The sequence below is a fragment of the Otolemur garnettii genome, unplaced genomic scaffold (assembly GCF_000181295.1).
Source record: "Otolemur garnettii isolate 467f Iridium unplaced genomic scaffold, OtoGar3 scaffold00223, whole genome shotgun sequence".
NCBI lineage: Eukaryota > Metazoa > Chordata > Mammalia > Primates > Galagidae > Otolemur > Otolemur garnettii.
The window spans coordinates 947,648-971,114 of record NW_003852618.1 but is presented as its reverse complement, the minus strand read 5'-3'; the positions used below and the strand labels follow the sequence as shown (position 1 = coordinate 971,114).

At 38.0% G+C, this 23,467-nt stretch overlaps 1 non-coding gene across 1 annotated transcript; it reads right to left on the bottom strand.

Annotated features, from left to right (window-relative positions):
- Window positions 1–22,627: 22,627 nt before the first annotated feature.
- On the bottom strand, window positions 22,628–22,701 carry TRNAT-CGU. Its single transcript has one exon. It is a non-coding gene; the product is annotated as a tRNA-Thr (tRNA).
- Between the last annotated feature and the right edge of the window lie 766 nt (window positions 22,702–23,467).

Below are 23,467 nucleotides of genomic sequence, written 5' to 3'. Positions count from 1 at the left end.
GATATTCAGGAAACAAAAAACTTACATAAAAATATGAAGGGAACTTCCATGGCAGTGATGAAAGGACAGCTCAGGAGATGCTAGAGACCAACCAGAATTGAACAGGCACCAGGAGCCATGTCAACCAAGAAAAAAGAAATGAAATTGGTGCCCTTTGTTATACTGGGTGTGGCAGAACTGAGAGGAGATTTTTAAAAAATCATAGGTCATTCATTATATTATTCCACTGTGACCAATGTTTGTGCATTGTGAAAGTGAAAGCCTTCTGTGCTAATCTAGCTCAAAAGTGTGGTATTTGATTTTTGGATGGTGCGGCATATCCCCTGTTACTGAGGTTTAAAGATCCTTATTTTCTTATAGCAAGTAAAAAATAATATTTAAAATGGAAAACCCCCAAGTAAACTAAAACTTGTTATTAGAAATATGGATAAATAGAAGAAAATACTGTAATTATTAAGAATGTGTTGCCTCAAAGGAACAGGAATTGAGAGTGATAAATGATGAGAAAGGGAACTGCTATGTTTCATTGCAAGCTCATAGCATCATCTAATTTTTTTAACCTTGAACATGGATGTCTTTAATAAAAATGAAAATTAGGGTGGTGCCTGTGGCTCAATGTAGTCGGGCTCCAGCCACATATACCAGAGGTGGTAGGTTCAAACCCAGCCCCAGCCAAAAACTGCAAAAAAAAAAAAAAATTAACTATAAAGGAATAGAAAGTATCTTAATATATAAATGATGGTGAAGGGTGTTAGAGGGATACGCATTGTTTGAAAGGATGAAAAACATACATCATCAATTACTGCAGCATACTGTGCATAAAGTGATGTAGTGGAAACCAGTTTATAAAAATAACTTGGGTCTAGGATATGGAAAATCCTGAATACTAATTTAAAAACCAAAAGATTTTTTCAAGAATGGTCTGGAGTGATTGGAGCAGCACTTTAGAACATCTATTATGGCAGCATAATGGGGAGAGGGTTAAATAAGAAAAGTCTAGAAGTTTGGAGGTCATCTGGAAGATTCCTGAGGAAAGGTTGAGAACATCAACTGTATTGTGGCAGTGGAAATCAAGAGTGAGTCATGGGCATAAGATAGAGAAGGGAGTTAAAAGAAACTTTGAAGTTTTACTCTGAGGTGTTAGGAGAATGGAAATGCAATTAACAGAAAGGGGCATATATGTAAGGATTGATTGAAATAGATGATTTAGCCAAAAGTGACCTCCTGTTAAGGGTGGCCTGTAAGGATTAGCTGAAGGGTCCAATCATCAGAGGGTGGAGTCCTGCCTCTCCCACACACCTCCAGGTCACTTTGACCAGCTACTCACCTGCAGAATGTTACACAACTACCTGAATCCAAGGCGAGGATGGTTTGCTGCAGCCGTTTAACTATCAAAAGTCAATGATCAGAACAGATATAGAGGCAGAGACAGTGGCAAAGAAATATGTCTCCAAAAACAGAGAAGACAATAAGCTACAATTGGCAGGAAGTCATTGCCTTTGCATATAAAATGGCAGAGGTAAAATCAAAATAAGATCCTGGTCCTTCAAAAGTATTCTCAGTATTTTGGCTTGTCGGTCATTGCTTGTATTATCTGATCCTCAAGTTGATCTTCAGAGTATTGGCTTTTAGACAATTGTTGTTTAGTGACTTAATCTGCTCTTTATCTCCTTCCTTTCTCCTAGATAATTTGATTTTTTGGACATAATTCTGGGATTGAAATGAACAAGTGACTATCATTAGTTTGGCATAATTAGAATTCATTTTGCTCATTGAGGCATCTTATCCTGGCTGATCTTGTGCAATATTCAGAATCCGTATTTTCTCTTTCAAAATAAAATAGAACCCAAAAAAAAAAAAAAAAAAAAAAGCCCAAGGCTTATGTAGGCTGGTGAGAGTAGAAAGAGACATATCTAGAACATACCTCTTCTTATTTGGACTGTATTAAGCAGGCAGCATTAGCAATAGAAGCCTACTTAGCAGAAAGATTGCAGAAGGGTAGTATTTCAAAAGTCCTGAGAGATAAGAGCAGGTACAATCGGGCCAAGCCTCTAATAAGAGTCACGAAAGGTCTTCTCATGGCAGGCAAGGTGAATGTAATTCTGGAGACAGAGAATACTGTCTACTTATTCCAAGTACGATTAAAAGGCAGATAAAACCAGTTCTCACTCAGTGTGTAAGTGATCCCTCAGAGACTGTCATTGGTGAATAAATTTCCCAGGAGAAACAGCATCAGTCTCATATTTACCATTTTAGTTATGATTATAAATTGCATCAGTTTTTCCACTCATTAATCTCATCTTAATAGCAATGGAGGGCAGAATTTACCCCACCAATTTTCAGAAAGCAGACAAATGTTATGCTAATGATAATAGTAGCTCAATACATCATAGACACTTTACATGAATTATCTCATGTAAGGCTCCTAACAACTCTTTGATGTGGACCCTATTATTGTCCTCATTTCATAGTCGAGGTACTTGAAGCTTGAAGAAGGTAAGTGATTAAAGAAGGTAAGCAATTTATCCTGGGTTTACAAGGCTGTCACATTTCCAGAATTCAAACACTAAGTGAATACTTTGCAAATGGCATGAGTAAACACTGGTTTTCTTATGTCTGTAGTGTTTGGGATATGTGGATTGTTTCATCTCTTCAATCATATTAAATGCTTCTTGGGGACAAGATTCATGTCCTCTTTTTCAGCTGGCTTAAGCACAGTAATAGTCAAATTAATATCCTCCTTTTTGTTCTTACACAGGCTACTACACCTTCAACTCATCTCATCATATGAACAATATCTCAGAGTGAATCACTTCTTAGGACAAGGAAGAACAGAAGAAGAAATTTAAAAGTGCTTTAAAGGTCAAATCCTTATTTAACCATGTGACTGTAATTTTATCTCAATACTTTTTCATATTCACAAATCTACCTTTCCAGGCTGCCTTTCAGAAGTTATTAGATACTATCATGACTATGCTATTTAGAGCTATGTCATAAATCTTCCTTATTTCTTACTTCTGAATCTAAAGGATCAGGGGATGAAGAGACTGGGTCCAAGGTTGAAGTAGCCTAAGAGCTAGAGAAGACTATATAGATAGTCCATCATTATTCATGGAGAACCTCTTATATAGATATCTGAAATTTTATTTTATATTTTTCTTCTCTAAGACTAAACTTAACCAAATACTTGGTTATATTCTTGTCACAGAAAACAGAAAGTTAGTTCTGGCTTTCTTGTCCACAGGGTTAAGGTTTGAGGTTAGTCTAAGTAGCTAATTTTTCTTTTTAACTTTCCAGTTAAAAACTTCATCCTTCACTCCAACCAAATACAAGACAGGTATCATGAGAAAAGCACAATTTCCAGAGTCAGACATACCTTGACTTGAAATTGAACCTTTTCATTTACTAGGTTGCAGTGAACATCATTGAATCTGTCTATTTTCAAAAAGCTGATCATGATGCCTGTTTGTAAGGCGTGTGGGGTTAATTAAGTCATAATGTGTATGGAAACACCTGGAATATAGTAGAATTCCAATAATGCTAACTCCTTCTCTCCCCTTGATGGTAAGACGGTAAATGAATGTTCATGAATAGGTACAAAGGTGTTGATGGCATAGGTGGACCTCATTTTCGAATCAGCTCTGTGGTTAATACTATATTTTAAGGTAGAGTTTTGCAAATGTAATTCACTAGCTTCAAAATAATTTGGAGTGCATGTTAAAAATGCACATTTCTGGGCCTTTGACCAAGTAAGAATTAAAATCTCTGGAGATGAGTCTCACAAAATTGTATTTTAATTAGTTCCCCAGGTGATAGGAATGCACATTTAAGCTGGAGAATCACCATATTAGAGGATCATTTTGTTTTTTCCATTTTAAAAGACAGAGTCTTACTCTGTTGCCCAGGTTAGAGTGCTATAGTGTTATACAACCTCAAACTCCTAAGTTCAAGTAATCTTCTTGCCTTAGCCTTCCAAGTAGCGGGAACTACAGATGCCTGCCATAATGTTTGGCTAATTTTTCTAATTTTTTTTTCAATAGAGGTGGGGGTCTCACTCTTGCTCAGGCTGGTCTTGAACACTGAGCTCAAGCAATCTTCCTGCCTCGGCCTCCTAGAGTGCTAGGATTACAGGCATGAGCCACCACGCCTGGCCATTCTGTTTCTTCAAATTGCAGAACTACTTATAACTTTGACTCAGACTGTATAAAAGCAATCATGTAGTCAAAACATTTGTACCTCTGTAATACTGTGAAATAAAAAAAATAATAATAAAGTGCAGAACTAAATTACAATTCCCAGTGTAATTATTTATTTCCTTGGGGAATAACACCCTTCCTTGAAGACTAAGGGCATATAGGCAAATGTAAATTACTGTTGTTACAATTTAGGGATATTTGGAATATCATATATAAAACAGATAAAACAATGCTGGGTTCCCTAGAATCGATGATAAACTATATTCAAATTCCAAAAAGACTTTAAGGACTGGAAACATTTTTGTTGTTCTTACCCTAAAAAACAGAGAACAAGAAAGAGTTTCAGCAAAGATGTCACAGAGAAAGTTTTGGGAAAACCAAAGGTACTCATCTGTCTGAGGCTGGAGGGTTTCCAATGGAAAATAATTGGTCATAAAGTCCAGACTTCGGACAAAAAGGCTGGAAAGTCATGCCGAAGAATTTAATTAGACTTTATAAGGCAATGGATATGATTTCCTTTTATAAAGTACTATATACACAATTTATTTATACTTATGCAAACAAATTAATAATAGTATTAAGAACTACTACTTTCCTGTGTATAGTACATGCTCCATATTTAATAGATACATGTGTTTTATATCCTTAAAGTTACTCTGCAAAATGTTTTATATCTATCTAGGTACTAGATCACACAATTAGAAAGTAGTTACATCTAATGTTTAGCAGAGGTTAAATGCAAGGTAAGTGTGGCCTCAGAGCCTATGAACTTTCAGTTTGATAAGTGGAAATAACAGATATGCCGGTTTCCATGCTTGATTGTTATTTCTATGGCAGATAGAATATTCATTTTGAAAAATTCTTATTGAAATCTTTTTTTTTTTTTTGGCAGTTTTTGGTCAGGGCTGGGTTTGAACCTGTCACCTCCAGCATATGGGCCAGTGCCCTACTCCTTTGAGCCACAGGCACTGCCCTCTTATTGAATTCTTATTGAATATTTGGTTCTTCAAAGTGTTTCCTATATAAATTCAAATACTAAATTATGAGTAGAGTTGGGAAAAGCTTTTGATAGAAATCATCCACTATGCTCTTCATTATTATATGTTGAAAGTTAAATAACTCAGCAATTTCACCTTTTACCTTGGCCTCCAGAAAGATTGGGAATTAAATATGCTCAAATACAAATGCTCTCTTTGATGTTCCAGTGGTTTACCTATTACTATACAGCTCTTATTTGTTTTCATGTTTTTAATGGTTCCATTTTGTATCAGTTAGAAAAAACCAGGTTATGCTGAGTAACAGATTTAATCAAAGTCTCTATGGCTTAAAACCAAAAAGATTTATTCCCTGCTTATGCCAAATATTCACTGAGAGCTGGATGAAGCCTTTGTTCAGCATCATTCTCACTTTGAGATCATGTGACAGAGCAACTTTATTGGAAACATTGCTGGTCCCCATAGCAGAGCAGAAGAGAATCCTGGAGGATTTCACATTGCAATTTACTGTCTGCACAATGTAAATGCAGACATTATGTTTCACTCATAACTCATTGCCAGAATTAGTTAGATGGATTCTCTGAAACACAAGGGCACCAGGAAGTACAATATTACTATGAGCCCAGGAGGCTTAAGACACAAAGGTATTTGCTAAACTACACTATAACTACTACATATTGTCTATATGATTTTGTCTGCTGTCTAAAAATCTTTTTGCAACTTGTGAGAAATAATTCAAAAGTGGAAATTGGAAAAGCTCCCCCTTTTGAGTGCTGAAGACAAAACAAAGTACTAGGATTAAAGTCCATTATTTCATGTTTGTAAGAAAAGAAATTACATTCATACATTATTAGACCAAACTATTAAATTATCTCTCTTATACTTTTGTTACACTACACATATGTACATGTACTTGCCAGTTCACAAGATCTTTCCTGTCTTCCATCTGTACCACTTATGTGAAGCATATAAGAGAATCAGCTTGATATTTTTTACCACAACCTTAAGGTTTTGTTTGTTCACTTTTAAAGATGTATTAAGTTATTTATTTACCTAGAAATTAGTTAAAGAAAAGGCCAACCTGTAACAGATGTTAAAGATTCAAAGCCCACCATCTCATGGAGATGAATTCCAATACTGAAAAGAACTATAATGAAATAATATATAAGGAAGAATGATAGTAAGTAAGCTAAATAGGCACCGTAAGCACACCTGGTTTACGTGATGTTTACCCATTCATTTAACACATATGATGCGTGCTAGCAATACAATGGTGAATAGGACAGATATAGTCACTGCATTCATGGAATTCCACTAGAAAGTATAAGCACTAAATAAATATTAAAAATAAAAGTAATAAATTCTATGGTTTCTGGTAATATGGAATGACTCATATTTCAAAAAGGCCTGCAATGTGCAAAGAATTTTTCTAGGTACTGGAAATACAATGAACAAGACAGACCAAAAAATTCTTAGGTTTCAAGAATTTTTCTTTGCTGACAGAAATTTTCTTTGGAAAACTGTCATTTATCGAATACTAAAGAATATGGAGCTAGGTGTGGTGGCTAATGTCTGTAGTTCTTGCACTCTGAGAGCCTGAGGTAGGAGGATTGCTTGAGTTTAGGAGTTTAAGAGCAGCTAGCACAAGAGTAAGACCCTGTCTCTACAAAAAAAAAAAAAAAAAAAATAGAAAAATTAGCTAGGCTCAGTGGTGTACAGCTATAGAACCCAGCTATTCTGGAGTATGAAGAAGGAGGATCACTTGAGCCCAGGAGTTTGAGGTTACAGTGAGCTGTGATTATACTACACCCTAGCCAGGGTGACAGAGGGAGACTGTGTCTCAAAAACAAAAACAAAAAGATAAAAAGAAAAAAAACTAGCCAGGCATGGTAGCATATGTCTGTAGTCCCAGCAACTCAGAAGGCTGAGGAAAGAGGATCCCTTGAACCCAGGAGTTTAAGGTTGTTGTAAGCTACATTGCCACCACAGCACTCTACCCAAGGTGACAGAGTGAGACTCTGTCTCAAAAAAGAAAGAAGTAAAACCTCTAAATGAGAATGGTCTAAATGGAATGAAATAACTAAAAATTAAATATTGTACTTAAAAATTCATATTCTTGATATTATGAGAGTTTGTATGACACGATGAGTAGAATTGTGATGTAATTTAATAAGTGTAATCCTGCCTTTTATTATTATATAAATTTCCACAAGCAATTTATTAGCTCAAATAGAGTATGTGACCCTAGCATTTCAGGCACTTGCTTAATATTTTAGACTGTCAATCTATTTTTCTAATAAGTTTCTTTTCTTTCTTTCTTTCCTTTTTTTTTTTTTTTTGAGACAGCTTCTCACTATGTTGTCCTTAGTAGAGTGCCATGATGTTACAGCTCACAGCAACCTCCAACTTAAGGACTTAAGTGATTCTCTTGCCTCCACCTCCCAAGTAGCTGGGACTACAGGCACCTGCCACAATGCCTGGCTATTTTTTGTTGCAGTTGTCATTGTTCTTTTAGCTGGCCAGGTCTGGGTTTGAACCCGCCAGCCTTGGTGTATGTGGCTGGTGCTGTAACCACTATGCTATGGGCACCAAGTCCTCCTAATAAGTTTCTTAAGGATCTTTACTGTTTCTGTACATATATAAATAGAAAAATAATAGATTTTGTTTACTTGTTAGTAGAAGTGACTGAAGTTTTAAGCTTTGGAATTTCCATTGTACAATGGAATAAAATTTAAAGTGCTGTTCAACGAACTAAACACTTGGCCTAAAAGAATTTGTTCAGATGATAATACTACTAACATTTCATAAAAAAAGCAATTTTATTTGTATTTATTCTTTTTTTTTTTTTTTTTGAGACAGAGCCTCAAGCTGTCCCCCTGGGTAGAGTGCCGTGGCATTACAGCTCACAGCAACCTCCAACTTAAGGACTTAAGTGATTCTCTTGCCTCCGCCTCCCAAGTAGCTGGGACCACAGGCGCCCGCCACAACGCCCGGCTATTTTTTGGTTGCAGCCGTCATTGTTGTTTGGCGGGTCCGGGCTGGGGATTCGAACCCGCCACCTTAGGTGTACGTGGCTAGCGCCTTAGCCGGTTGAGCTATAGGTGCCGAGCCTGTATTTATTCTTCAAATTCATGTAATTCTATCATCATTAAACAAATAGAGGGAAGCTAGGCACCCAGTGGCTTATGCTTATATTCCCAGCACTTTGGAGGCCAAGGAGAGAGGATTCCTTGAGGCCAGGAGTTTGAAACCAGCCTGAAGAAGAGTTAGACTTTGTCTCTACCAAAAATACAAAAAAATAGCCAGGCATTGTGGCACATGCCTATAGTCCCACCTACTCCGGAGGTTGAGACAGGAGGATCCTATAAACCCAGGAAATTGCAGTGAGCTATAATGATGTTCTCTTATGCTCTCATATGGCCCGATATGCTCTCATACATTCTCACATGCTCTCATATGGTCTCATATGGTCTCATATGATCTTGTACACTCTCCTAGATTCTCATACGCTCCAATATGCTATCACATGCTTGCATATGCTGTTATACATTCTCATATGCTCTTGTATGTTCTTGTATGCTCTCATAAACTGCAGTATGCTGTCATATGCTCTCACATACACTCATACTCTCATACCCTCCCATATGGTTTTCAATTCTCTCCAATGTTTTTATATGCTTTCATATGCTCTCATATGTTCTCTTATGCTCTCATACAGGGCTTATATGCTCTCATAGACTCTAATATGCTTGCACACACACTTCTGCTCTCATATGTTCTAATATGGTCTCATATGATTTCATATGCTCTCCTAGGCCCTCATATGTTCTCATAGGTTCTCATATGCTCTCATACATTCTCATATACTCTCATACCATCCCATATAGATTTCATGTGCTCTCATATGCTGTCCTATGTTCTCGTATGCTCTCATATGTCCCCATATGCTCTCATACACACTGATATGCTCTCAAATAGTCTCATATCTTCTCATATGATGTCATATGCTCTCCTAGGCTCTCATATATTCTAATATGCTCTCTTAAGATCTCAAATATTCTCATATGTTACTATATACTGTTATATGCTTTCATACCCTCCCATATAGTCTTCTACGGTCTCAGATGTTTCATATGCTGTCATAAATTCTCATATGTTCTCATATGGCCTCCTATGCTCTCATATGCTGTTATATGTTCTCATTTGCTGTTATATGTTCTTATCTGCCCTCATTTGGCCTGACATGCTCCCATACACTCTCTTATTCTTTCATACACTCTCATATGGTTTCATACAATCTCATATGCTAGGCGGTGCCTGTGGCTCAAAGGGGTAGGGCGCTGGCCCCATATGCCAGAGGTGGCGGGTTTAAATCCAGCTCCGGCCAAAAACTGCAAAAAAAAAAAAAGAGTAAAGGACAATCTCATATGCTTTTCTAGGCTCTCGTATACTCTGATACACTCTCATAACCTCACATTATAAGCTCTCATATGCTCTCATAGACTCTTCGTATACTCTCATACAATCTTCAATGCTCTCAGATGCTTTCATATGCTGTCATACACTCTCATATGTTCTCTTCGCTCTCATATGGCCTCATATGTTCTCATACATTGTCATATGTTCTCAAAGGCAATCAGACAGGCTGATATGCTCTCATACACTCTCATATGTTCTCATATAGCCTCATTTGCTCTCAAATGCCCTCATACATTGTTATATACTCTCATATGCTGTCATCTGTTCAAATACACTCTTATACAGCCTCATATGCTCTCATACACCTTCATATGCTCTCACACACACTGGTATGTTCTCCAACAGTCTGATTTGATATCATATGCTCTCATACACTCTAATATACTTTCATAAGCTCTCGCGTGCTCTCATACACTCTCTTACACAGTCATATGTTCTCCTATGCTTTTATATGCTGTCATATACTTTCATATACTCTAATACCCTCCTATATTGTCTTCTGTGCCCTCACATGCCTTTGTATGCTTCATTTGCTGTCATATGTTCTCATATGATCTGATACACTTTCATATGGACTCATATGCTCTCATACACTCACATATGATCTCATACAATCTCATATGCTCTGTTAGGTTCCTATACACTCTAACATGCACTCATAAACTCTCATATTCAGTCATATGCTGTTATGTGCTCTTCTAAGTTCTCATATGTTCTCATATGCTCACATAAGCTGCTATATGCTGTCATATGCTCTCATAGACTGCCTTACCCTCTCATACAGTCTTCAATTTTCTCAGAAGCCTTTATATGCTGTCACATGCTCTCATATATTCTCTTACACGCTCATACAGCCTCATATGGTCTCTGAGGCTCTCATACACTGTTATATGCTCTCATATACTGTCATGTATTCTCATATGCTCTCATACATGCTCATTTGCTCTCATATCGTCTCACAGGATCTCATATGCTCTAATAGGCTCTTACATGCCCTCATATGCTGCCATATGCTCTCATACACTCTCATATACCCTTAAAACCTCCCATATAATCTTCTATGCTGTCAAATGCTCTTGTACATTCTCACATACCCTCAAAGACTCCCATAGTCTTCTATGCTTTCATATGCTGTCATATTCTCTTGTATGATTTCAAAAGGTCTCATATGACCTCGTATACTCTCATACCTTCTCATACTCTATTATATGTTCTCATATGCTATTATATGTTATTATACGCTCTCATAGTCCCCATATGCTCTCACACACTCTCATATGCTCTCTCACACACTTATATGCTCTTATACATTCTCATATGGTCTCATTCAATATCATAGGCTCTCTTAGGCACTCACACATTCTAATATGCTCTTTTAAGCTCTCATATGCACTCATATGCTCTTATACATTCTCATATATTCTCATATGCTGTCATATTCTGTCATATGCTCTCATAAACTTTCTTTCATATACTCTATACCATCTCATATAGTCTTCAATGGTCTTAAATGCTTTCATGTGCTGTTATAAGCTCTCATATGGTCTCATATGCTCTCATATGGCCTCATATGCACTCGTCCACTCTCATATGCTGTTGTGTACTCTGATTTGCTGCAATATGTTCTCATTTGGTAACATATGATCTCATTTGCTTTCCTATGCTCTCTCATATGCTCTAATATGCTCTCATAACCTCTCATATTATTTCATATTGTGTTATGTGCTCTCATAAGCTCTCATATATTCTAAAGTGTTCTCATAAATGCCATATGCTTTCATACGCTCTCATACCATCCCATATAATCTCCAATGCTCTCAGATGATTTCATATGCTGTCATATGTTCTTTTATACTCTCAGATGGCCTCACATGCTCCCGTACACACTTATATGTTCTGTATGCTTGCATATGGTCTCATACGATCTCATATGCTGTTCTAGGCTCTCATATGTTCTAATATGCTCTCATAAGTTATTATATGCTGTTATGTGCTCTCATACACTCTCATATGTTCTAAAATGCTCTCATATGATGTCGCATGCTTTCACACACTTTCAAATACTCTCATCCTCACATATAGGCTTCAAAGCTCTCAGACGCCTTCATATGCCTCATGTTCTCTTATGCTATCATATGCTCTCATATACTCTTATATGCTGTTATGTGCTTTTATATTCTGTCATATATTCTGTACACTCTAATATGAATTTATATGCTTTCACACACTCTCATATGCTTTCATACACACGCACATGCTCTCGTATGCTCTCATATGGTCCCATATGCTCTCCTAGGCTCTCATGCATTCTAATATGCTCTCATAACTTCTCATGTTTTCTCATATTGTGTTATATGCTCTCATAAGCTCTCATATATTCTCAAATATATATTCTCATAAGCTGCCATACACTCTCATATGCGCTCAAATAGTCTTAAATGTTCTCATACACTCTCATAGGGTATTATATCTCCTATGCTCTCCTAGGATCTCATCCACTCTAATATATTTTCATAAGCTCTCGTATGCTGTTGTATGCTATTATGTGCTCTCATACACTGTCACATGTTCTGATATGCTTTCATATGTTCCATGTTTTCATATACACTCATATAGTCTCATACCATCCCATTTAGTCCTCTATGCTGTCTCATGATTTCATATACTTTCATATGCTCTCATATGCTTTTATATGTTCTTATACACTGTCATATGGCCTCATATGCTCATATACACGCTCATAGGCTGTCACATGCTCTCATGTGCTGTTATATGTTCTCATAGGCTCTCAGATGGCCTCGTATACTCTCTTCCACATTAGTATTCTCCCATACATTCTCATATGCTCTGATATGCTCTCATATGGTCACATATACTCTCCAAGTCTCTCATACACTCTAATATGCTCTCATAAATTCTCATATGCTCTCATAAGCCCTCTTATTATCTCATATGCTCTCATAAGCTTCCATATGCTGTCATATACTCTCATACATTCTCATATACATTCTTGCCCTTTCATATAGTCTTCTATGCTCTCAGATGGTTTCATATGGTGTCATATGCTGTGATATACTCTCATATGTTCTCTGATGCCCTCATATGGCCTCATATGATGTCATATGCTCTCATATGATATTATATTCTCTTATTTGCTCTCATATGTTTTCATGTGCTCTCAAACAGCCTCATATGCTCTCATATGCTCTCCTACATGCTCATATGCACTAATATGCTCTCCTAGGCTCTCATACACTCTTCTAACCTCTCATATTCTCTCATATTGTGTTATATGGTCTTATAAGCTCACATATGTTCTCATATGCTCTCATAAGATGCTATATTCTGTCATATACTCTCAAATACTCTCACACTTTCCAATATGCCACCCATGTCAAATGCTGTCATATGTTGTCACTTCACTCTAGTTTGAGCAACAAAGTAGAGTCTTAATAAAAAGGAGTGGGGAGAAAATGTGGAAATGAGGTCCAGTGAAGTTATGTAGTTTACCAAAGATTACATAGTTACTGAATGGGGTATATGTATTTATGTACTCAGGCATCATTATTTGAAGCCCCTGGTGAAGTCCAAAACTTTTTTTTTTTTTTTGAGACAGAGTTTCACTTTGCAGCCCTTGGTAGAATGCCCTGGCATCATAGCTCACAGAAACCTCCAATTCTTGGGCTCAAGCGATTCTCTTGCCTCAGCCTTTCAAGTAGCTTTGGAACACCAGCCTACACATTTGAGCATTAACTGCCCTCATTTATTTGAACCACCTTAATGTGGCTTCATTGATTTCATCAAGGAAGTTTTCCTCCTTTTCCGCTGTAGGTCTCTGCTTTCCTTACTATATTGCTCATAGTACCCATGTTTAGGTTTTTGGATATTGCTAGTGATGGTGGTCACTGTTATCCTAAATAACTATTTCATACAGGGTGCTACTAGACAGACCCCAAAAGGGCCAGATGAGCCCAAGTGCTGCTGTCTGGAGTTGTTCATTACTGTACAAGGCCTTCTATTATAGATAAGTTAAGAAACTGGATCTTCCAAGTTTATTGCACTTAATAAAGTAGTGACTAACTATAAATTTAGTCTAAAGTAAAAATACTTTGAGGATATGACCACTTTAAGATTAGGAGATATTGTGTAACCCTGTACCTATGAAGAAGAATGTGTTTAATGTACACTATAACTATTAATATTACTGATACTTTTTACTGTGGGAGTATAAATGTGACAAAGAAAAATAGGAGAGCAGAGCAGCTCTTTGAGGAAATATTCTCACTCTTCTCCGTAATTGTTGGCATTTCTGTAAATAAAAGTGAAATTGATCTCTCAGCCACTTCCCATTGATTGACTTCAGTGACAGGAGGATGGATTCCTTGGGCTGGCAACACTAACTGGTCTTGTTAACACAAAAATGTTTTGTCATCTTCCTCTGGCTGTTGCTTTCTAGAAAACAGGTTAATCTTTTCCTTCAATGTCAGCTCTTTGAATTCTTTCCTCTGGGCCACCTTATCTCAATTAACTGTAAAATTTTTCAGTAATTGCAGGATGTGGCCCTTATTCAGACCAGTTTTACCTTGAAAAAAAACTTCCATAATGTGTGATAAACAATAGGATATTAGACCTAATCCAACAGTGATAATAATAAAGCATGAAAGAAGAACTTACACTAAAGAAAAACTAATACAACTAATGAGCAAAATCGATACCTTTTGCCCTTTGGTGTAGAGTGGACTCAAATGGTCAAGTTATAGAGGATAAATTAATATTGTGTGTCACAGTCAAGTGATCAAGATATAACTTACAGAGGCAGTCAATATGTAGAGGTCAGTCTTCCATTGAGTACATGTGGTGTGTAGCCAGTCTATGAAAATTAAGTCAACCCAAAGATATGGTCAATATAGGGAAGTGGTCAACTATTGAGGTTCTACTGCATTTAGGGAAGGAGACTAAGACAAAAGCCACTAAAATTACCATCACACATGTGATTAGTTTTTGTTGTTGTTTTGTTTCATTTTGGTTTTTTTGAGACAGAGTCTTACTCTGTTGCCCTGGGTAGAGTGACATGGTGTCATCACAGTTCATAGCAAACTCAAACTCTTGGACTCAAGAGATCCTCCTGCCTCAGTCTTCTGAGTAGCTTGGACTACAGGTATCTGCCATGATGTCCTGCTAGTTTTCCTATTTTTAGTAGAGACAGACTCTCCCTCTTGCACAGGGTGGTCTGGAGCCTCTGAGCTCTAAGCTATTCACCCACCTGGGCCTCCCAGAGTGCTAGGATTACAGGCATGATCCATCACTCCTGACCTCACACATGTGATTTTGATTTCCCCATTGCAACCAACATTATTAATATTTGTATTGTTAAAGTGGCTGGTGGAATAATACAGATCCATAAAATGGAATACTATGGAGCAGAAAAAGAGGAGCTCTTTCTATACTGATAAGGAAACAACTGCAATGTACATGAAGTGGAAAAGGCAAGGTGCAGTAGAATGGGTTTCCAAATATATATACATACATACACACACATATAAATACATATACCAATATATGAAATGTAAGAAAAATGTTTCTATTAGCTCATATATGCAAAAAATATGCCTTGAATATTTTGTGTAAATATGTTGTGTGAGGGGCCAAAATAGGGTGTCCAGTAGAATCTGGTGAGAGTGAGAGTAGATTCCGAGTGTATGCACTCTTACATTTTTATGATTTTGAGTCATGTGTACTTATTTTGTTTAAAGCATTAAAATGAACCTGTCCCCAGGACAGGAAACCTTAGTAACTAACAGAGGCCCAAATTTTCTTTTCTTTAGTTTTTGAAGGACTCTTTTGCCTTACAAGCATCTTAAAAACACCCCTCAATTGGTAATATGGAATTGTATGATATCTGAATCACTAATAAGTCAAGCCAACAGTGAGACTTGAACCCACATCCCTGAAGAGACTAAAACTTCATATCTAGTGCATTAGACCACTCAGCCACCTCACCACCTGGAGAATTCTTTGGAAGTTTTCTTAATGGTTTAAAAGACTGAAGAGGTTACAGTCCCAACCACATAAAATCTGCAAATAGATTTCTAGTTGGAGAGGTCTCCCTACAATCGGGAGGAGACCCGCGTTTGCCTCCTGAACTGTTTTCAATACCCAAGAGAGAAAAACAAACAAACAAACAAAACCGAAGCCAATTCCTAGAATCTGTTAAACTTGAATCAGTACTTGACAGGTCACCATGGCGGACTGTGACAGGTACTCCGAGGACGCTGAAATCAAGAGTCTCCATTTGTCAGCTGTGTTTGTAGGTCCACAGGGAGAGGTTATTTTTAATGTTTGCAGCCAAGAAACAAAGGAGATCCCTTCCCCACCCACTTGGAACTTCAGTCTTGGTTTGTGTGTCTCTAAGTGATTTCTTCTTGTGAGAGGCATAAAAAGAAGCAACCGCGTAAACAGACAGGGTTTTTTTCTTTTTTCTGAATATATGTTCATGACCTTTGTTCCCAAAGTTCAGGAAGTGGGTCAGTTTGCATTTGGGGCCGGGCGTCTCGTCCTCCTCCGCTTCCTGAGAGCACGGGTCCCGCCAGCCCCAACACCACAAATGTAGGCTGGGCAAGTCCCCCGACCTCTTCCTTCTGTGGACCCCGCTGACGCTCCTTATGTCGATGTTTTACCTTCTAGTTGTATCTTTCACATTTTGTGCTGCGGAACAGTGTACAATCTAAAGAACTTGTCTCCCAGCAGTAAGTGGTGTTAAAGGCATAGTGGGAAAATCAGCTTATTGTTATTTATTTATTCAATGCTAAAATTCTGAAATGATTTTGATAAATCTTATACTCGGAACAGCAGTAAACATATGACATAGCATATATTCACATTTTGTATCCTATTTTAAAAATCTATTTTTTCAAAACTTCACATAAATTTGAGAGTCAGAATCAATTATTTTGCATGAGAGGTATCTTGTGTAGTTCCTTCTTAGTCCAGTAGGCAGCATGTCAGTCTTGTAACCTGAAGGTTTTGAGTTCAAACCTCATAAAAGGCATAGGGATTTTTGCCACCTCTATTTACTTTTTCTTGAGAAAGCTTAGTAACAGAGAAAAAGATCCCACTCAGTAAGCTTTCCAGTTTGAAATTCGGATTCCTGCACTACTCACAGATAATGTGATTATGAGGCTACAGTCCTACAAGAACTTTACGAGTTTCATTAAGCTCCAATTTTTCTTTGTTAACTACACGGTTTTAAATTACACCGACTACAGGACATTACATAATATCATAATCTGTTCTTAATACTACAAATCTGTATTAGTTGCCCATTGCTGCTTTAGATTAGCATCGCTGATCTCTGTTTTTGTTGTCTTCTCCGACTGGGGAATCTTACGCCGTTGGATTGATGTCACCTTTTAGTGACCGAGATTGCAAATTCAGACGTCTCCCGCCTGGTGGCGCAGTTTAGGAAAACCAACCACAGTCCTGCTGTTGCAGCCTATTTTTGTTTGCATCCAACCAGAGAATCAACAGGACTGGACTGAGATTAATGCCACTCTTAGTTTGGGTTGGTTGATAGGATCCTGAGAACTGTATTCCCAACTGTGGGAGACTTCTCCAAGAGGAAAATCCCCTAGAAAACTGTCTGTGAGGTCATAATTGCCTTGAGTGTGAAGGCAGTAGAGCCGTAGAAATAAGATCCTGCACCCAGACAGGATTGTGGACTACTCAGACCTGTCCAGATGATCTTGGAGCCTTTCAAGAGAGAAAGACACGCCTGCCCCTCCTGCTATCTGCAAGAATGACTGTGGAGGAAATAGTGAACCCCACCTTAGCGTCCAGCCTTGGGATGGAAATGCTAGGATCGACTCAGCCACTACCCAGGCAGGCGTGGATAGAAAAAGTCTGGTAACCGGAAGATGAGCCTGAAGGTTCAAAAAGGGATCCCGAGGGACAATACAGGAAGAGAAGAGAGGGGGCAAAACCCACCCTCAGAGCACTGTGGCTCTGACTAGTGAAACGGGGAATAAACAAAACAGAAATTGCCAGGAATCCCACAGAAGATCTCCACCAAAGCTGAAGAGTGAAAGGAGATTCTTTTAAGTTAAAAGTAAAGGCTTCAGTTAGAAGTAGACTTCCGACATCCAGAAAACCGAGATAATGAATACATGTTTTTGCTAGCCCCTCTTGGTGTATGTCCCTCAACACCATTCTCAAGCAGGGTGGCTATAAGATGTACACCTGAACTCCTCCCCGGCCCCCCGACTCATATTTTGAACTCTTTAGTTTGCTTAATCCAGGCACTTGGGATTTCTGCTTGAAGATTCATCCTCCAGTGTTCTGGATCTGATTCTCCTAGTGAACTCAATCTCAAAACTATTGTGGGGCTCTCTGGGCAGCACATACAAGGCTGGCTGTTCAGGGGAACCATGGAACCCACCTCGGCCTCAAAGTTGGGGATGGGCAGTAGTCCTATCAGAGTTAATGTGCTTTATCTGCCATTTCAGCAACCTAGCAAGGCTGTTGGGAATGGCAGGCGTGCCTTGCACAGTTGCATGAGGGTATACAATAGGCCTGGAGTATCTTCTTGTATGGAGAAAAGGTGCTCTTTCAGCCTGTGCTGGTCTTATCCTTTGTTTGGGAATATCCTTCCCTATTCTGGGCCTCTTTGATGTGTGCCTCTTTGTTCCACTTAAGCATATTGTGTCACATGGCACTTGGCCAGCCTCACTTCTGTATCTGTTCCTGGCTGAGAAGGAACTGGGTCTAATTCCTGTAGCACAAGAGAAGTATGTGTATACTACCTTCCTTCCATGGCTGGTGGGCAAGACCTACAGGCCATGGGGGCCTTGAGCTTACTCTGAAAGTAATTTTGTTCTGTCTCTTTTCTAGGTAAGTAAAGTGTTATTTCATCCAGTGCCTGTGTGCCTTGGCAACCTCAACACCTGTAAAACCATGCAATGGGCTGACATCATGGAATTGCTGCACCTGGTGGTAGGCTCTGTTACCCTCTTTGTTATCCTCTATACAGAGGGACTCCTCCCCTTGGAGGTGGTAATGGTAGGAGTCACTTAATTTTTTATCTATAACTATACCTTGCAGAACTTAGGCTTCTATCAAAGCTTTAACTTCTTGGTTTCAATTGATTATATAAGCAAGGTTTCAGAAAAGTTATTTTTCTCCAAAATGGTAAAAATATGTATGATAAAGAAGGGAGATAACACCTCCTGTGGCCCTGGGTAGGCCCAAGACCCAAGACCCAGTGGCTGGGATAAAGAGCATACCTGCAGAGATTCATAAAAATGGCAAGAAGCTGGCAATGTCCAAGGTGCTTTTAGAATCTCAGCTCTTGACCACTCTTTAAGTCTTCTCTTGAATCTGGCAGCTACTGCCCAGAAAGACATCTCCAAGAGAAGCAGCCACTGACCCACTGATCAGCACCCAAGAGAAGCTTTCAGATCCCTCAAGTTCCTGTCAGTGAGCTGGCCTTCTAAGTCTCCACTGTAGTTCATTACCCCCTAATTACTGCTTTTAATAACCATGTTATGAGTACTTCTTTGATTATATGTATCAATCCTCTTCAGAAAACTTTGAATTTGAACATTGCTGATTGGCCACTGAGTGGGGGAAGGGTAAAAGAACCCAATTAATATAACTATTAAAATTAATAGGAGAGATATGTTTTTCTGATGCAAAATAAACAAGACACTGAAAGTAAATGGAATTGCAATAGTTCAACAATGAAGGTCAGTAAAACTCCAATTTTCTTTTTTTTAAGAGACAACTTCTTTCTGTCAGGCAGGCAGAAGTGCAGCAGCAAGATCATACCTCACTGCAGCCTTGTACTCCTGGATACAAGTGATCCTCCTGACTCAGCCTCCCAAATAGCTGGAACTATAGGCCTAAGCCACTCTGAGTGGATGATTTTTTACTTATTTTTTTGTAGAAATGGACTGGAGAGTCCCATAATAGAAACTCCCAAAGTAGAGACTATGTTGCCCAAGAGGTCTAGAACTCCTGGCCTCAAGAAATCCCCCCATCTTGATCTACTGATATTAAATTTTCCTCACCTTTTTCCTTTTAGATTGACATATCACAGAGCAAAACAAATAGAGTTAAAGGATTAGACATTAAATGATTGGCACCAAACAATTGTTCAGTAAATAAGAATAATGATAAAAACAACATAGTGAACTTCCATTGCTTATGTATGTGCTGAAAGTCCTTCTAAAATATTTTATGTGTAATTAACAAGTCCTCCCATTACCTCTATTAGGTAAGTTTATTACTATTTCCATTTCACATATGAGGAAAGTTATACCCACTGAGCTAAAGCAATTTGCTAAAGGTTCCTTAGCTATCAAGTGGAGAAGCTGAAGTTTGAACACAAGGCAGTGTGACCTACTTCAATAATGTCTTAGTCAAAATGAACAGAAGAGAGGTCTAGACATAGTTTGGGGACGCTTTGTAATTATTTATCTTGCTCCTTGTGGTAGAGTCCTGGGCAAGGTCACCCAGGTGGAATCAGTATCAGGAGGAGCCTGGCTCCCTCCCTCGCTTCTAGGCAAGGACAATTAGCTCAGAAGGAGCCAAACTGTCTGGAACAAACAAGTAGCCGCCTGCCTCTAGAGGGTCCCTAACCATAATCAGCTCAGCCAATAGCAGCTCCATCGAAAAAACACCCCATGAAATTCCTCTATGCACTTTAAAAACCTCTGCTTGCTTCACTAGGGGGTCGCCCTTCCTCCAGCCACACTGAAGGGAAGAGTGGCTCAAGCATATGCTTGCAAAATAAGGCACTTTTTGTCTTTACATGTGTGTGGTGGTCTCTCAGTGGCAATTCTGGTCCCAACACTGCCATGTGGCTATTTCACCAGGATATGAGTTTTATATTATTTTAGTTAATTTTATAATGTTCAACTTTAATAATAACAAATAATTATTGAGAACTGATTATCAAGAACTGCTTATCAAAGTTTGCATTGTTGATCAGTTGTTAGAATTCAACCACCATTGTTTGGACTTCATGAACAATGACATTTTTTGGCATTGGCAACTACAAAACATTTTGTAACCGTCTCTCAGATGATATACATTGTACTGCGTGCTAGTGCTAGTTAAACAAGTGATGTCAACGAATCAGCTATTCAGATAATTTAGTTAAGTAATTTATTTATTTATTTCATGAATTTAGCAGACGGTACTGGTATTATTTCTATTTTATAGTGGGTGTAAAAAGTCTAGCGCCAGCCTTGAAAGTGACATTTATGACTTACAAGGTGTCATTATTAAAAAAACATATTGATAAGGAAAAGGTTAAATCTTAGGCATCAGCAAAAATCACAATAGAGAACAAATGGTTAGAAATATTTCATCATTTTGAAACAAACCATGTTCCATACAATAATGCACTAAAAATTGTGGAATACATGCTGTCCTCACCAGGAACTAATGCTGCGACTGAATGTGTTTTTTCTACAGTAAATAAAGTGTGGCCATCAGAAAAACCACAATTAAGTGTTGAGACTTTGAAAGCCATTTTATGTGTGAAATATAATTTAATAAATTCTTGTGAAAATTTTCATGACCTTTTAAACAACGACAGCAATCTACTGAAAAAATTCACTCAAATGAGAAATATGCCAAAGAATAAAATAATACTATACATAATTTTTTTTTTTTTTTTTGGCCAGGGCTGGGTTTGAACCCACCACCTTCAGCATATGGGGCCAGCACCCTACTCCTTTGAGCCACAGGTACCACCCTATACATAATTTTTTAAAATGTATTATATTTGTAAGTTGTACTTACATTGAAATTAAAAATATATATATATTACAATACTATTTTTGCATTCTATGAAAATTTTTGTTGTTCCATATAGACCAAATTTTAAATTAAGAACCCCTCCATCAATGGTGTCCCACTTTACCAATGTTAAAATCTGCTCACTTTAAGTAATACAGTGGCCACATTGTGAATATTTTTCATTAAAATTAAACAATAATGTCTTCAAAACAGTGCTACATAACAAAACTTTAAAAATACTTTTTAAAAGTTGTTAGTGATTTTACCCATGAGACAGTATGACCCTCCCTGATTGTCCTGCTCCCACCTATCCTTTCTTCATACTTTTTCCTTGCTTTATTTTTTTCCTTTTTAGTAATATCTGATATACTTACCTATTTTTCACATTCATTTTTTTTTTTGGTGTCACTCCACCAGAATGCAAGATCCACAAGAGAGTAATTTTTGTTATAGCTTTGTTAACGTCTGTATTTCCAACTCTTAGAAAAATAACCAGAACATAACTGCTAGTGTTTGTTGGAATAATGGGTAAGAATGGAAGACAAAAATACATAGACGTTCTATGAATCCTTATGGCTGAAGTTAAGCAGCTTAAGATATTTGTCAGAATTCTCCAAACTGATTTTTTCCAACAGTAACTATGTCTTAGCTTTGAGAATTCTTAAGTGTAGGAAATTTTAGTTTTCAGTTGATCATAAGGTTTTCCAGTTCTTTCCTTAAGACAATTAACATGTGCATTTAACTATTCTTCCTCATGTCCTCTTTTAAATGGTAAACATGGCCCAGGAAACATGCTAACTTTATTTTGTTTTATGAAATCAGTAATAGAGCTAGAGACTGTTGGAATCTTAATAGATTATACATATCCACATGTCTGGGTGCTTTAGTGTTCAAAAACGTTTTGCCACAGTTTAACGAAAAAAAAATTGATGTGAGGTCACCTGCTTCATTCTTTGGCAGTGTTTTGCATTTCAATTGTCATCTCCGGGAGAATTTGCTTTTCAAAAGTAAGGAAAAGATTGCAGTTGAACAACTTGTATCTAATCGTGTTCAGTGTTGTTAAGTTTGGCGAGAAGTTTGGAGGATTACTGAGGAGAGCCTGTAACTCCTCAACGAGTTTTCAAGAGGAGTCATTTTTTTCTGGAAAAACAAACAAGGCCCTACTGGGAGTCGAACCCAGGATCTCCTGTTTACGAGACAGGCGCTTTAACCAACTAAGCCATAGAGCCACGCGGAGGCAGCTTTCTGAACTGCATCTATGTCATTTTACTTCGACAAAAAATTAGTTTACATTCGTGCTGTCGAAAATACACCAACTCCAGGGATATGCTCAGTTTCTTTAATCTCTTAAGGAGTCATACGGCATACGCAGGGAAAGGTATTAGCAGTTGCAGCATTAGACCAAGGATTTTCCTATTACACCAATGAAGAGCATTACAAAAACTTGAGACCTTGCAATACGAGATAAAGCCCATTAATAGAAATACAGGGTGTATACCCACACACACATATGTATTCATACACTGATACATATACACTATATGTATGGTATATATGCACGCATTTATTATTAATATATAATTAAAAAAAATTTTTTTACTCTTCAAAAGTTTGTGTAAAACAAAGTAACTCCCTTGAGGTATAAGAAACTGCCGAATTTATCAGAGGAGGAACACGCATCTCCAGCGGGAGAGGGGGCTGGGCGGTGGCGATCTTCAGCTACAGGTGTCGCCCAGTTCAGTTACCTCTTCCAATCTGTTCCGTGTGGAGGCTCTCGGCAGGGGCGTGGAGATGGGTAAGGGCAGGGAGGCAGGACTCTCCGCAGCGTCAACCTAAAGAAAGTTATTTGGTGGACACTTGAAAAATTCAACCAAGGAAAGAGACAATTGTTTGGCCTAGTTTTCTCCCACCCATCTTTTGTCCTCTTCTGTTCCTCCCGGCTTCCCCCCCTCCCTTTTTTAAATCTCAGGCAGTTTTGAAAATCAGCTCTCAGAA